Genomic DNA, 14,731 nt, shown 5'->3' with positions numbered 1-14,731 from the left:
CAGCCTCACCTCAGTCCCTGGAAAAATCATGGAGCAGGTCCTCAAAGAATCAATCCTGAAGCACTTACATGAGAGGAAAGTGATCAGGAACAGTCAACATGGATTCACCAAGGGAAAGTCATGCCTGACTAATCTAATTGCCTTCTATGATGAGATAACTGGCTCCGTGGATGAGGGGAAAGCAGTGGACCTGTTGTTCCTTGACTTTAGCAAAGCTTTTGACATGGTCTCCCACAGTATTCTTGCCAGCAAGTTAAAGAAGTATAGGCTGGATGAATGGATTATAAGGTGGATAGAAAGTTGGCTAGATTGTCGGGCTCAACGGATAGTGATCAATGGCTCCATGTCTAGTTGGCAGCTGGTATCAAGTGGAGTGCCCCAAGGGTCGGTCCTAGGGCCGGTTTTGTTCAATATCTTCATAAATGATCTGCAGGATGGTGCGGATTGCACCCTCAGCAAGTTTGCAGATGACACTAAACTGGGAGGAAAGGTAGATATGCTGGAGGGTAAGGATAGGATACAGAGGGCTCTGCTGCCCAGTTCTCAGGGTGGGATTGGGGCCCAGGTAACATCCTAGCTCCACTGAGAGTTTTGCCATTGACATCTGTCATAAATATAAGGGGAAGGGTAAACACCTTTGAAATTCCTCCTGGCCAGGGGAAAGCTCCTCTCACCTGTAAAGGGTTAAGAAGCTAAAGGTAACCTCGCTGGCACCTGACCAAAATGACCAATGAGGAGACAAGATACTTTCAAAAGCTGGGAGGAGGGAGAGAAACAAAGGGTCTGTGTCTGTCGGTATGCTGTGCTTGGCCAGGGATAGACCAGGAATGGAGTCTTAGAACTTTTAGTAAGTAATCTAGCTAGGTATGTGTTAGATTATGATTTCTTTAAATGGCTGAGAAAAGAATTGTGCTGAATAGAATAACTATTTCTGTCTGTGTACCTTTTTTTGTAACTTAAGGTTTTGCCTAGAGGGGTTCTCTATGTTTTCTAATCTAATTACCCTGTAAGATATCTACCATCCTGATTTTACAGGGGGGATTTCTTCATTTCTATTTACTTCTATTTTCTATTAAAAGTCTTCTTGTAAAAAACTGAATGTTTTTTCATTGTTCTCAGATCCAAGGGTTTGGGTCTGTGGTCACCTATGCAAATTGGTGAGGCTTTTTATCCAACATTTCCCAGGAAAGGGGGGGTGCAAGTGTTGGGAGGATTGTTCATTGTTCTTAAGATCCAAGGGTCTGGGTCTGTAGTCACCTAGGCAAATTGGTGAGGCTTTTTACCAAACCTTGTCCAGGAAGTGGGGTGCAGGGTTTTGGGAAGTATTTTGGGGGGAAAGACGCGTCCAAACAGCTCTTCCCCAGTAACCAGTATTAGTTTGGTGGTGGTAGCGGCTATTCCAAGGACCATGGGTGGAATACTTTGTACCTTGGGGAAGTTTTGACCTAAGCTGGTAAAGATAAGCTTAGGAGGTTTTTCATGCAGGTCCCCACATCTGTACCCTAGAGTTCAGAGTGGGGGAGGAACCTTGACATGGTGGCATAGTGGTGGGATTAACCTGAAATCATTTTGAGATCCAGTTGAGATTTTTTGAACTAGAAATACAGATTTTAAAAAGGAATTTTTTTTTCCTGTGGCTTTGAAGCAGCTTTGAAACTGAAAGCATCTTGGGTTTTCCCTGCTTTGTGGCCAAGCAGAGACAAAAGGGGATTATCTTGTGAATTGCAGGTTTTCTTTGCCTGGAGGCAGGGTACTTAACTCCTGCAGGGAAATTCACAGTCTTCCAACCCAGAGGTTTTTTTTTTTCTTTTCTTCCTAAAAGTAAATAGGGGGTGTGTGTTCTACCCATTTGCTTTTTCTTTGGGCTGGGTAAGCAGGTTTCCAAGTAGTTTGGAGGTTTTTTGCTTTAAGTTGGGCCCAGAACAGAGACAAGGGAATTGTCTTTTTCTGTAGGCTGACAATCACTATCAGAGAATAGGTATTCTATTCCAGCACAGCAAAATTTTACAGCCAAGTTTTGTTTGTTTATTTCTAAACCTCGGGTGTAAAGTTAGTTAAAAACAGAGAGGTTAGAATGACCAAATCCTCAGCTCGACTACAGCTGGAATTAGCCAAATTTCAGGCTGAGGAAAGACAAAGGGAACATGAAAGACAGATAGAACTCATGCGGCTGAAGAAGGAACAAGAAAGGGAGGCAGAACAACACCAAGCGGCTGCTCACAGGAGAGCTATGGAAGCGAGGGACAAAGAACTGGAGGAGAAGGAAAAAGAGAGGAAGTATGTGGAGGAGATGGAGAAGATAAAGGCTCAGCAGAATATCCCAACAAACCCTAGTAATCCTTCTCCAAGTACCACTTCCCATCCCAGAAAGTTCCCCACCTACAAGGCAGGCGATGATACTGAGGCCTTCCTAGAAAACTTCGAAAGGGCCTGCCTTGGATACAACCTCTCTACTGACCAGTACATGGTAGAGCTGAGGCCGCAGCTCAGTGGACCCTTAGCTGAGGTGGCAGCTGAAATGCCTAAAGAACACATGAACAAGTATGAACTGTTTAAATCCAAGGCGAGAGTCAGAATGGGGATAACACCCGAGCAGTCTCGTCGGAGGTTCAGAGCCCTAAGGTGGAAACCAGACATGTCATTTACCCGACATGCCTACCACATTGTGAAACATTGGGATGCCTGGATATCAGGAGCAAGTGTTGAATCTCCAGTAAATTTGCCCTTCCTAATGCAAATGGAACAGTTCTTAGAGGGTGTTCCTGAGGAAATAGAAAGATACATCCTAGATGGGAAACCCAAAACTGTAATCGAGGCAGGAGAGATTGGAGCCAGATGGGTGGAGGTGGCAGAGAAGAAGAAAACTGGTCGCAGTTGGAGCGGAGACCAGAAGGGACCACCCCAGACCACACCCTATTACCGGGGGCCGCCCAAGGCCCCACCTACCTCCCAAAGAACCCTCCAGACCCCTTATCGTCCTGCCACCCCGTTCTCCAGCAACCCTCCTCGCCCCAGTGACCCGTCAGCTGGACGATGTTTTAAATGTAACGAGCTGGGGCATGTAAAGGCCAACTGCCCCAAGAACCCCAACAGATTACAGTTCATTGCACCGGAATCACACCAGAGGTCCACAGGCCCAGATACTTCCCAGATACCCTTGGAGCGGAGGGAAACTGTGAGTGTGGGCGGGAAGAAGGTCACCGCGTGGAGGGACACCGGAGCACAAGTGTCAGCTATCCATGCTTCCTTAGTGGACCCCAATTTAATCAACCCAGAGATCCAAGTGACGATTCAACCCTTCAAGTCCAACTCTTTCAATTTGCCTACAGCCAAGTTGCCTGTCCAGTACAAGGGCTGGTCAGGAATGTGGACTTTTGCAGTCTATGATGATTATCCCATCCCCATGCTGTTGGGGGAAGACTTGGCCAATCATGTGAAGCAGGCCAAGAGGGTGGGAACGGTCACCCGCAGCCAGGCTAAACAAGCCGTGAGGCCTAGCTCTGTTCCGGAAACTTCTATCAGGACCCAGTCAGAGGTGATGGACCCGGACCCCAGGCCAATGTCTGCAACAGCAGTAGTGGATCCAGTCCCAGAGACCCAGACGGAACCAGTCCCAGAACCGGAACCAGCCGAACAACCAACACCAGACCCAGTGTCAGCACTGAATCCAGTACTTGCAACCTCAACACCAGAGGGCCCCACCGACCCTGAACTGGCAGCAGCTGATAACCCAACACAAGAGGCTCAGCCGGAGCCTGAATCCCAACATAGCGCACCAGCGGAGAGCGGTGCACAGTCAACAGAAACAGCTCCATTCCCTATATCGCTTCCAGAGGGACCAAGCCTAGGTCCACAATCCAATGAGGGACTGATGTCTCCAGCATCAAGGGAACAGTTCCAGACCGAACAGGAAGCAGATGAAAGCCTCCAGAGAGCTTGGACGGCGGCACGGAGCAACCCACCGCCTCTCAGCTCTTCTAATCGATCCAGGTTTGTTGTAGAAAGAGGACTTTTATACAAGGAAACTCTTTCTGGTGGACACCAGGAAGACTGGCATCCTCAGAGACAGTTGGTAGTTCCAACTAAATACCGGGCCAAGCTCTTGAGCTTAGCCCACGATCACCCTAGTGGCCATGCTGGGGTGAACAGGACCAAAGACCGTTTGGGGGGGTCATTCCACTGGGAGGGAATGGGCAAGGATGTTTCTACCTATGTCCAGTCTTGTGAGGTGTGCCAGAGAGTGGGAAAATCCCAAGACCAGGTCAAAGCCCCTCTACAACCACTCCCCATCATTGAAGTTCCATTTCAGCGAGTAGCTGTGGATATTCTGGGTCCTTTTCCGAAAAAGACACCCAGAGGAAAGCAGTACATACTGACTTTCATGGATTTTGCCACCCGATGGCCGGAAGCAGTAGCTCTAAGCAACACCAGGGCTAAAAGTGTGTGCCAGGCACTAGCAGACATTTTTGCCCGGGTAGGTTGGCCCTCCGACATCCTCACAGATGCAGGGACTAATTTCCTGGCAGGAACTATGAAAAACCTTTGGGAAGCTCATGGGGTAAATCACTTGGTTGCCACTCCTTACCACCATCAAACAAATGGCATGGTGGAGAAGTTTAATGGAACTTTGGGGGCCATGATACGTAAATTCGTAAATGAGCACTCCAATGATTGGGACCTAGTGTTGCAGCAGTTGCTCTTTGCCTACAGAGCTGTACCACATCCCAGTTTAGGGTTTTCCCCATTTGAACTTGTATATGGCCGTGAGGTTAAGGGGCCATTGCAGTTGGTGAAGCAGCAATGGGAGGGATTTACACCTTCTCCAGGAACTAACATTCTGGACTTTGTAACCAACCTACAAAACACCCTCCGAACCTCTTTAGCCCTTGCTAGAGAAAACTTACAGGATGCTCAAAAAGAGCAAAAAGCCTGGTATGATAAACATGCCAGAGAGCGTTCCTTCAAAGTAGGAGACCAGGTCATGGTCTTAAGGGCGCTCCAGGCCCATAAAATGGAAGCATCGTGGGAAGGGCCATTCACGGTCCAGGAGCGCCTGGGAGCTGTTAATTATCTCATAGCATTCCCCACCTCCAACCGAAAGCCTAAGGTGTACCATATTAATTCTCTAAAGCCCTGTTATTCCAGAGAATTAAAGGTTGGTCAGTTTACAGCCCAGGGAGAAGATGATGCTGAGTGGCCTGAAGGTGTCTACTACGAAGGGAAATGTGCTGGTGGTGTGGAAGAGGTGAACCTCTCCATGACCCTTGGGCGTATGCAGCGACAGCAGATCCAGGAGCTGTGCACTAGCTACGCGCCAACGTTCTCAGCCACCCCAGGACTGACTGAACGGGCATACCACTCCATTGACACAGGTAATGCTCACCCAATTAGGGTCCAACCTTACCGGGTGTCTCCTCAAGCTAAAACTGCTATAGAACGGGAGATCCAGGATATGTTACAGATGGGTGTAATCCGCCCCTCTGAAAGTGCATGGGCATCTCCAGTGGTTCTAGTTCCCAAACCAGATGGGGAAATACGTTTTTGCGTGGACTACCGTAAGCTAAATGCTGTAACTCGCCCAGACAACTATCCAATGCCACGCACAGATGAACTGTTAGAGAAACTGGGACGGGCCCAGTTCATCTCTACCTTGGACTTAACAAAGGGGTACTGGCAGGTACCGCTAGATGAATCTGCCAAGGAAAGGTCAGCCTTCATCACACATCTCGGGCTGTATGAATTTAATGTACTCCCTTTCGGGCTGCGAAATGCACCCGCCACTTTCCAAAGACTTGTAGATGGTCTCCTAGCGGGATTAGGAGAATATGCAGTCGCCTACCTTGATGATGTGGCCATATTTTCGGATTCCTGGGCAGACCACCTGGAACATCTACAAAAAGTCCTTGAGCGCATAAGGGAGGCAGGACTAACTGTTAAGGCTAAGAAGTGTCAAATAGGCCTAAACAGAGTGACTTACCTTGGACACCAGGTGGGTCAAGGAACTATCAGCCCCCTACAGGCCAAAGTGGATGCTATCCAAAAGTGGCCTGTCCCAAAGTCAAAGAAACAGGTTCAATCCTTCTTAGGCTTGGCTGGTTATTACAGACGATTTGTACCGCACTACAGCCAAATCGCTGCCCCACTGACAGACCTAACCAAAAAGAAACAGCCAAATGCTGTTCAGTGGACCGGAAAGTGTCAGAAGGCCTTTAACAAGCTTAAAGCGACACTCATGTCTGACCCTGTACTAAGGGCCCCAGACTTTGACAAACCGTTCCTAGTAACCACAGATGCATCCGAGCGTGGTGTGGGAGCAGTTTTAATGCAGAAAGGACCTGATCAAGAATTCCACCCTGTAGTGTTTCTCAGCAAAAAACTGTCTGAGAGGGAAAGCAACTGGTCAGTCACTGAAAAAGAATGTTATGCCATTGTCTACGCTCTGGAAAAGCTACGCCCATATGTTTGGGGACGGCGTTTTCCACCTGCAAACCGACCATGCTGCACTGAAGTGGCTTCACACCGTCAAAGAAACTAACAAAAAACTTCTTCGGTGGAGTTTAGCTCTCCAAGATTTTGATTTCGACATCCAACACATCTCAGGAGCTTCTAACAAAGTGGCTGATGCACTCTCCCGTGAAAGTTTCCCAGAATCAACTGGTTAAAATCGTCCTTAAGATGTGGAAAATATTGTTAGTCTTTATGTACTTGGTAGTATATTTAGAGATGCATGTGTCTTATTAACTCTGTTTTTCCTAGAGCTCCAGGAAGAAATCCCAGCCAGTGTTTCACCCTAGCTGAGATTTGGGGGGCGTGTCATAAATATAAGGGGAAGGGTAAACACCTTTGAAATTCCTCCTGGCCAGGGGAAAGCTCCTCTCACCTGTAAAGGGTTAAGAAGCTAAAGGTAACCTCGCTGGCACCTGACCAAAATGACCAATGAGGAGACAAGATACTTTCAAAAGCTGGGAGGAGGGAGAGAAACAAAGGGTCTGTGTCTGTCGGTATGCTGTGCTTGGCCAGGGATAGACCAGGAATGGAGTCTTAGAACTTTTAGTAAGTAATCTAGCTAGGTATGTGTTAGATTATGATTTCTTTAAATGGCTGAGAAAAGAATTGTGCTGAATAGAATAACTATTTCTGTCTGTGTACCTTTTTTTGTAACTTAAGGTTTTGCCTAGAGGGGTTCTCTATGTTTTCTAATCTAATTACCCTGTAAGATATCTACCATCCTGATTTTACAGGGGGGATTTCTTCATTTCTATTTACTTCTATTTTCTATTAAAAGTCTTCTTGTAAAAAACTGAATGTTTTTTCATTGTTCTCAGATCCAAGGGTTTGGGTCTGTGGTCACCTATGCAAATTGGTGAGGCTTTTTATCCAACATTTCCCAGGAAAGGGGGGGTGCAAGTGTTGGGAGGATTGTTCATTGTTCTTAAGATCCAAGGGTCTGGGTCTGTAGTCACCTAGGCAAATTGGTGAGGCTTTTTACCAAACCTTGTCCAGGAAGTGGGGTGCAGGGTTTTGGGAAGTATTTTGGGGGGAAAGACGCGTCCAAACAGCTCTTCCCCAGTAACCAGTATTAGTTTGGTGGTGGTAGCGGCTATTCCAAGGACCATGGGTGGAATACTTTGTACCTTGGGGAAGTTTTGACCTAAGCTGGTAAAGATAAGCTTAGGAGGTTTTTCATGCAGGTCCCCACATCTGTACCCTAGAGTTCAGAGTGGGGGAGGAACCTTGACAACATCACTGGAGCCAGCTTTTCATCCCTCAAGTCTCCCACAGTATTCTTGTCAGCAAGTTAAAGAAGTACGGGCTGGATGAATGCACTATAAGGTGGGTAGAAAGTTGGCTAGATTGTCGGGCTCAACGGGTAGTGATCAATGGCTCCATGTCTAGTTGGCAGCCGGTGTCAAGTGGAGTGCCCCAGGGGTCGGTCCTGGGGCCGGTTTTGTTCAATATCTTCATAAATGATCTGGAGGATGGTGTGGATTGCACTCTCAGCAAATTTGTGGATGATACTAAACTAGGAGGAGTGGTAGATACGCTGGAGGGAAGGGATAGGATACAGAGGGACCTAGACAAATTGGAGGATTGGGCCAAAAGAAATCTGATGAGGTTCAATAAGGATAAGTGCAGGGTCCCGCACTTAGGATGGAAGAACCCAATGCACAGCTACAGACTAGGGACTGAATGGCTAGGCAGCAGTTCTGCGGAAAAGGACCTAGGGGTGACAGTGGATGAGAAGCTGGATATGAGTCAGCAGTGTGCCCTTGTTGTCAAGAAGACCAATGGCATTTTGGGATGTATAAGTAGGGGCATAGCGAGCAGATCGAGGGACGTGATCGTCCCCCTCTATTCGACATTGGTGAGGCCTCATCTGGAGTACTGTGTCCAGTTTTGGGCCCCACACTACAAGAAGGATGTGGATAAATTGGAAAGAGTCCAGCGAAGGGCAACAAAAATGATTAGGGGTCTGGAACACATGACTTCTGAGGAGAGGCTGAGGGAACTGGGATTGTTTAGTCTGCGGAAGAGAAGAATGAGGGGGGATTTGATAGCTGCTTTCAACTACCTGAGAGGTGGTTCCAGAGAGGATGGTTCTAGACTAGTCTCAGTGGTAGAAGAGGACAGGACAAGGAGTAATGGTCTCAAGTTGCAGTGGGGGAGGTTTAGGTTGGATATTAGGAAAAACTTTTTCACTAGGAGGGTGGTGAAACACTGGAATGCGTTGCCTAGGGAGGTGGTGGAATCTCCTTCCTTAGAAGTTTTTAAGGTCAGGCTTGACAAAGCCCTGGCTGGGATGATTTAATTGGGGATGGGTCCTGCTTTTGAGCAGGGGGTTGGACTAGATGACCTCCTGAGGTCCCTTCCAACCCTGATATTCTATGATTCTATGATTCTATGTAAGGAGAGTGATCACTTTAGATCAGCTATTACCAGCAGGAGAGTGGGCTGGGGGGAGAGAAAACCTTTTGTAGTGATAAACACCCATTTTTTCATGGTTTTTGTGTATAAAAACATCTTCTGTATTTTCCACAGTATGCACTCGATGAAGTGAGCTGTAGCTCACGAAAGCTTATGCTCAAATAAATTGGTTAGTCTCTAAGGTGCCACAAGTACTCCTTTTCTCCTTACTCTCACAGAGATTGTGGAGCACACAGCAAGCAGTAATAACAATGGGAATATTGGTTTTGCTGAGGTCTAACCAAGTCAATAAATTGTGCCAGCGCGCTTTTAAACATCCAAATGCACACTCTACCACCATTCTGCACTTCCTCAGCCTGTAGTCAAACAGCTCCTGACTACTGTCCAGGATGCCTGTGTACGGCTTCATGAGCCATGGCATTAAGGGGTAGCCTGGGTCCCCAAGGATAACTATAGGCATTTCAACATCCGCAACGGTTATTTTCTGGTCTGGGAAGTAAGTCCCTTCCTGCAGCCGTTCCCACAGACCAGAGTTCCTAAAGATGCAAGCGTCATGTACCTTTCTCAGCCATCCCACATTGATGTTGGTGAAATGTCCCTTGTGATCCCCCAGTGCTTGCAGCACTACTGAAAAGTACCCCTTGCGGTTTATGTACTGGCTGCCTTGGTGGTCCGGTCCCAAGATAGGGATATGCCTTCCGTCTATATGCCTTCCCACCACATTTAGGGAATCCCATTTCAGCAAAGCCATCCACTATGACCTGCACATTTCCCAGAGTCACTAACCTTGATATCAGTAGCTCAGTGATCGCATTGGCTACTTGGATCACAGCAGTTGCCACAGTAGATTTGCCCACTCCAAATTGATTCCCGACTGACCCATAGCTATCTGGCATTGCAAGCTTCTAGAGGGCTCTCACCACTCTTTTGTGAACTGTGAGTGCTGCTCTCATCTTTATATTCTGGCGCTTCAGGGCAGGGGAAAGCAAGTCACAAAGTTCCCAAAGTGCTCTTACGCATGCAAAAGTTTCATAGTCATTGGGAATCGTCCCAGACCTGCAACACTATGTGGTCCCACCAGTCTGTGCTTGTTTCCTGGGCCCAGAATCAGCGTTCCATGGCGTGAGCCTCCCCCTTTGCCATCAGAATGGCCAAATTGCTGGGGCCCGTACTTTGAGAGAAGTCTGTGTCCATGTCCTCATCACTCTCGTCACCGCGCTGCTGTCGCCTACTCGCCTGCTTTTGCAGATTCTGGTTCTGGTTCTGCATATACTGCTGGATAATGCACATGGTGTTTAGAGCGGTCACAACTGCCGCGGTGATCTGAGCGGGCTCCAAGCTTGCCGTGGTATGGCGTGAGCAGGAGAGCAGAGTGGCAGCGGAAGCGGCAGGTGGATGATGATGCTGACAGCAATATGGCGCCCACACAGAAAAAGACATGAAACAATTGTCAGCTGTTGCTTTCACGGAGGGAGAGGGGAAGCAATGGTAGGCTGGCAGCAGACGGTGCAGTATAACTGCTAGCTCCTGGGTGCTCACTGTGCTGTTGGCTGGGAGAGCAGCCTGAGGCAGAATGGCCCCCTCAAGGATTGAACTCACAATCCTGGGTTTAGCAGGCCAATGCTCAAATCACCTAGTTATCCCTCTACCAATATTCCAGGCAGGACTGAATCTCCATTTGACAAAACTTAAAGAAGAGAATGACCTGAGTCACTCCCATTTATGTCCAGGCACCCCTGACAGACCTCACCGAGATCTGCCAGGAGCACCCATGTCTGCCCAGGCTCCGCTGACCCACCAACCTCACTGAGGCCGGCCAAGAGCACCCAGGAGACGACGAGGACAGCTACCAGTAGTACTGCACTGTCTGCTGCCACAAGGCAATGAGCTGCTGCTGTGTAGCAATGCAATCCCACGTCTGCCAGCACCCAGGAGACATACGGTGACAGTGAGCTGAGTGGGCTTCATGCTTGCCGTGGTATGGTGTCTGCACGGGTAACCCAGGAAAAAAGGGGCTAAATAATTGTCTGCTGTTGCTTTCACGGGGGGGGGGGGGGATACATGTACCCAGAACCACCTGCGACAATGTTTTTTGCCCCATCAGGCATTGGGATCTCAAGCCAGAATTCCAATGGGTGGCAGAGACTGCGGGAACTGTGGGATAGCTACCCACAGTGCAGTGCTCCAGAAGTCAACACTCGCCTCGGTACTGTGGACACACTCGCCCGACTTAATGGTCTTAATGGTCTTAAGTGGAGACACACACAATCGACTGTATGTAACCCTTCTGCCCATCAGAGGTGGCAGCAACAAGGGCCGGGTTCAATATCTAGGGGATCCATTCCAATAACACAATGCAAACCAGCTCGAGCCCCCACCCAGTGACCTGGGACAAATATATACCACCCCCGCTGTGCGCCTCCAAGGGGCAATACTTCCCCTCTCACAAGCACCTAGTCTGTAGCAAAAAGCCTTTTAATAACAGAGAGAAACAATGTGGCATTATGTTGGGGAAACACCACCACCAGGATTCATAACACAACCCATGAGCAAAAACCCCACCCCAAGCAAATTGGGGCATGCCCTTTCCCTTTTGTTCTTGAGTCCAGCAACCCCAAATCACCTAAAGTCCCAAAAGTCCAATGACCCAAAAGTCTCTGTCCCTGGTCAGGGGAACCCCAGAGGTCAAAAGTTTATCTACAGACCTTTACCTCCCAACCTGGGTGGAGATGGGGGCAGAGGTAAGAGACACCCTACATGATCTGAAGCTGACCACCCCACAGCTCCATAGGCCTTCGCTCCGCTCCGCTCCACCAGCCGTCCCACAAACTGCTTCGCTCAGCTCCACGGCCCACATGCAGCTCCTGCCGTCCCACAAACTGCTCTGCGTCCCACCAGCAGCTCCTGCCATCCTATGAACTGCTCCACCAGCCTGTCCGCAAGGCACTCCCGCCATCCTGCAAACTGGTCCACAATATATCTTCAGGCTCCCCCACTACTTAACACAACACTCAGTGATTTCAGCTCTTAGGTGAATTCAGCTTGTAGTAGGGGAGCCCCAGTGCTGGTGCACCATTAGCCCAAAGTGAGCACAGCAGCCTGTAACTAGACTCCTAATGGAATCAAAATTAGCTCTGATATTCCACAGTGGAGAGAGGAGGAAGTGCAACTAGCATGTAATGTCCTCACCAAGGGGCCCATGCCACCAAGTATTAATACTTGTCCCCAGCCTCTCTCCATTCACACAGTTTTGGAACCCATGACCCTTGCCTAACGAGTGCTACTTAGTTGATGGTGAGTCCCTCCATCATAACAAAAGGCCAAGTAGAGTTCCAAGCACAGTTCCCATAATCAGGGTAATAACAATTTATTTTTCTTACCCCAATAACAGAGACACTGGGGATCCCACAGCAGCCAAAGTGACCATTTGGGCAGCTATGGCCTCATTCTAGGCAGGGTGGGCGTGCCTATGCGAATGAGATCGGCCTCTGAAGTTCTTTTCCACAACTTGCCACACCTCACCACCAGATATCAGGGTAGAGCTCATCCTGACACTGCTTACATGTATAAAATCGCTTTCTAAAAAATCAACTTCTATAAATTCGACCTAATTTCGTAGTGTAGACATACCCTCAGAGTTGATTCTGGATACAGCTAAAGCCCAGGAAGGGAATGGTCCTAAGTTTGTGTCTGCTAGGGAGAATGGCACTGAAACTAGGTTGCATCCAGTTAGTGTCTTAGCAAAATCCCAGAGACCAGACAATTCTGGTGCTTGTATTTTGCCTGTTGCCAGTGTGTTGTTGGGAAAGGGTGTAGCAACTCTGTTGAATCAGGGTGATACCCTAGTCAGGGCACAAGGAGAGCAGAAAGGTGATTTAATTGTGTTACGTACTGACAGTTTGACAACTTGTAGCAAGAAGGAAAAGATTCCTGAACTTGTGTGTGGCAAAGGGAAGGAGAATGCTTCTAACCTTTTATGTAGTGAGCAGCAGACATGAGGCTTGGGAGCGGAATTGAGTGGGACAGACTTGCTTGAAGGCTGGGGGCACAACTGATGATGGGCCTGGGGGACAGCACAGATGTGGGGGCAGAATTGATGGGGGACTTTGAGGAGAGAGGATTTCTTGGGGGATGGGTGAAGAATTAATTGAAGGGCGGGGGGGAATGGTCAGATGTAGGGATGAGGAAAGAGCTCCCATTTCCTGGGGAAGGCGCAAAGGGGCTGAAGTGTGGCAGGTCGGCTGCAGGAACCCTGTAAATCCTGTCTGTTAGTGTAGCAATTACTTTATTATGCAACTGAGCATTTTCAGCAGGAGAGAAGCCCAGGCGTGGCCTCCCTGCTCAGGAACTCAGTGCCTCAGACAGCCCAATCAGAGAGTGGCCTTGACTCAGGTTGTTCCTTCATTCGGAGCTGGCAAGCGATTGCGACTCCTCTCCAGCTCTGAACTGCGCCAACAGGGACGCGGCCCAAGGATCCCCTTCTCCCAGGTGGCTGGCAAAGCACTCTGAGGCCAGACGGCATGGCACAGAAGAGGGTTGCAGTTATTGGAGCTGACCTTTGTGGACTGAGCTCCATTAAATGCTGCTTGGACAAGGGGCTGGAGCCCACCTGCTTCGAGAGAAGCGGTGACATTGGAGGGCTCTGGAGATCTGAGGTGGGTCTGAGTTTCTCTCAGTCCTGACTTACTTGGTGGGGTGGAAATGAAAGGGTTTCCAGTCTTTCCCAGGGGAAACATTCTCTACGAGCATTTCTCTGCATGCTCCAACCTCTGCTTAGCATCAAAACAATGCAGGGCCAGTGGCCATGTGTCAGACTCCACCACAGCCTTACTGCACTAGGGAGCTGTACAGTGCTGCTAACACCAATTCAGCTCTTCTGCACTTAGTCCACCCCCCGCCCCCATGGGAGCCCCAGCACAGCCAATGTAATCAGTGTGGCACTGAAAAAGGCTGTTGCAGCCAGCGCTCTACCTGCACCAGGTGCTGCTGTGGCAGTTCTAGCCATGGGGGAAGAGTTTGCATAAACACTCTCATATGGACCAGGCTTCAGGCTCCCTTAGGCCTCTGTGCACCTGCTACAGGTCAGACCCAAAGGCAATGGGAGCTTTCCATTGACCCTGGGGGCTTTGGATCAGGCCCTTACCAATGTGTGAGGGAGCCTGCGGAGGTGTAACCAATGTGCCCAAGGCGCGAGTTAAAGAAGGCCCCCTCTGCCCTTCACATCCACATTACATTGTGTTTCTGCTGCCCCCTTTCCCGCTCAGTGCCGGCTGAGGCTGCCTAGTTTTTCCGATGACCGGACTCCTCTCAGTTTTGGCTACCTTAATGTTTATGCTGATACGTACATGCCAGGAAGTAGATTGGAGTATAAATTACCAAAGGGAGTCTCAGTTGGGGCAGAATACCTACCGCACCTCTTAGAGGTGCAGCCCAGAATGTCACCCTGGTCCCCCTGCACACTGTTTGTGTTGAGCTCCAGAACCACAATGTTCAAGTGGGCAAAGACACAGGCCAAACACGCTAGCTCAGCCCTAGCACCCAGAGCCTGAGCTGCTCCGCTCTCTCCTGGCAGGGATTGAAAAATTCAAACGCCGCTACTCCCACAGCCAGGTTTACAAGAAGCGCCAGGAGTTCTCGGGGAAGAAAGTCATTGGGATCAGCGTTGGCAATTCAGGAGGGGACCCATCCTCCCACCCCTCTAAGTCCAGCCCCTATCCCCACGTCTGCTCCTTCAGGGGCTCCTCACCCCAATCTGTCCATGCCCAGGCCTGGTGCACAGGGGAGGGGTTGAGGCACTGTCCTGTCT

This window comes from Eretmochelys imbricata, chromosome 8 (assembly GCF_965152235.1).
Source record: "Eretmochelys imbricata isolate rEreImb1 chromosome 8, rEreImb1.hap1, whole genome shotgun sequence".
Lineage (NCBI taxonomy): Eukaryota > Metazoa > Chordata > Testudines > Cheloniidae > Eretmochelys > Eretmochelys imbricata.
This window is presented reverse-complemented; position numbering follows the sequence as displayed.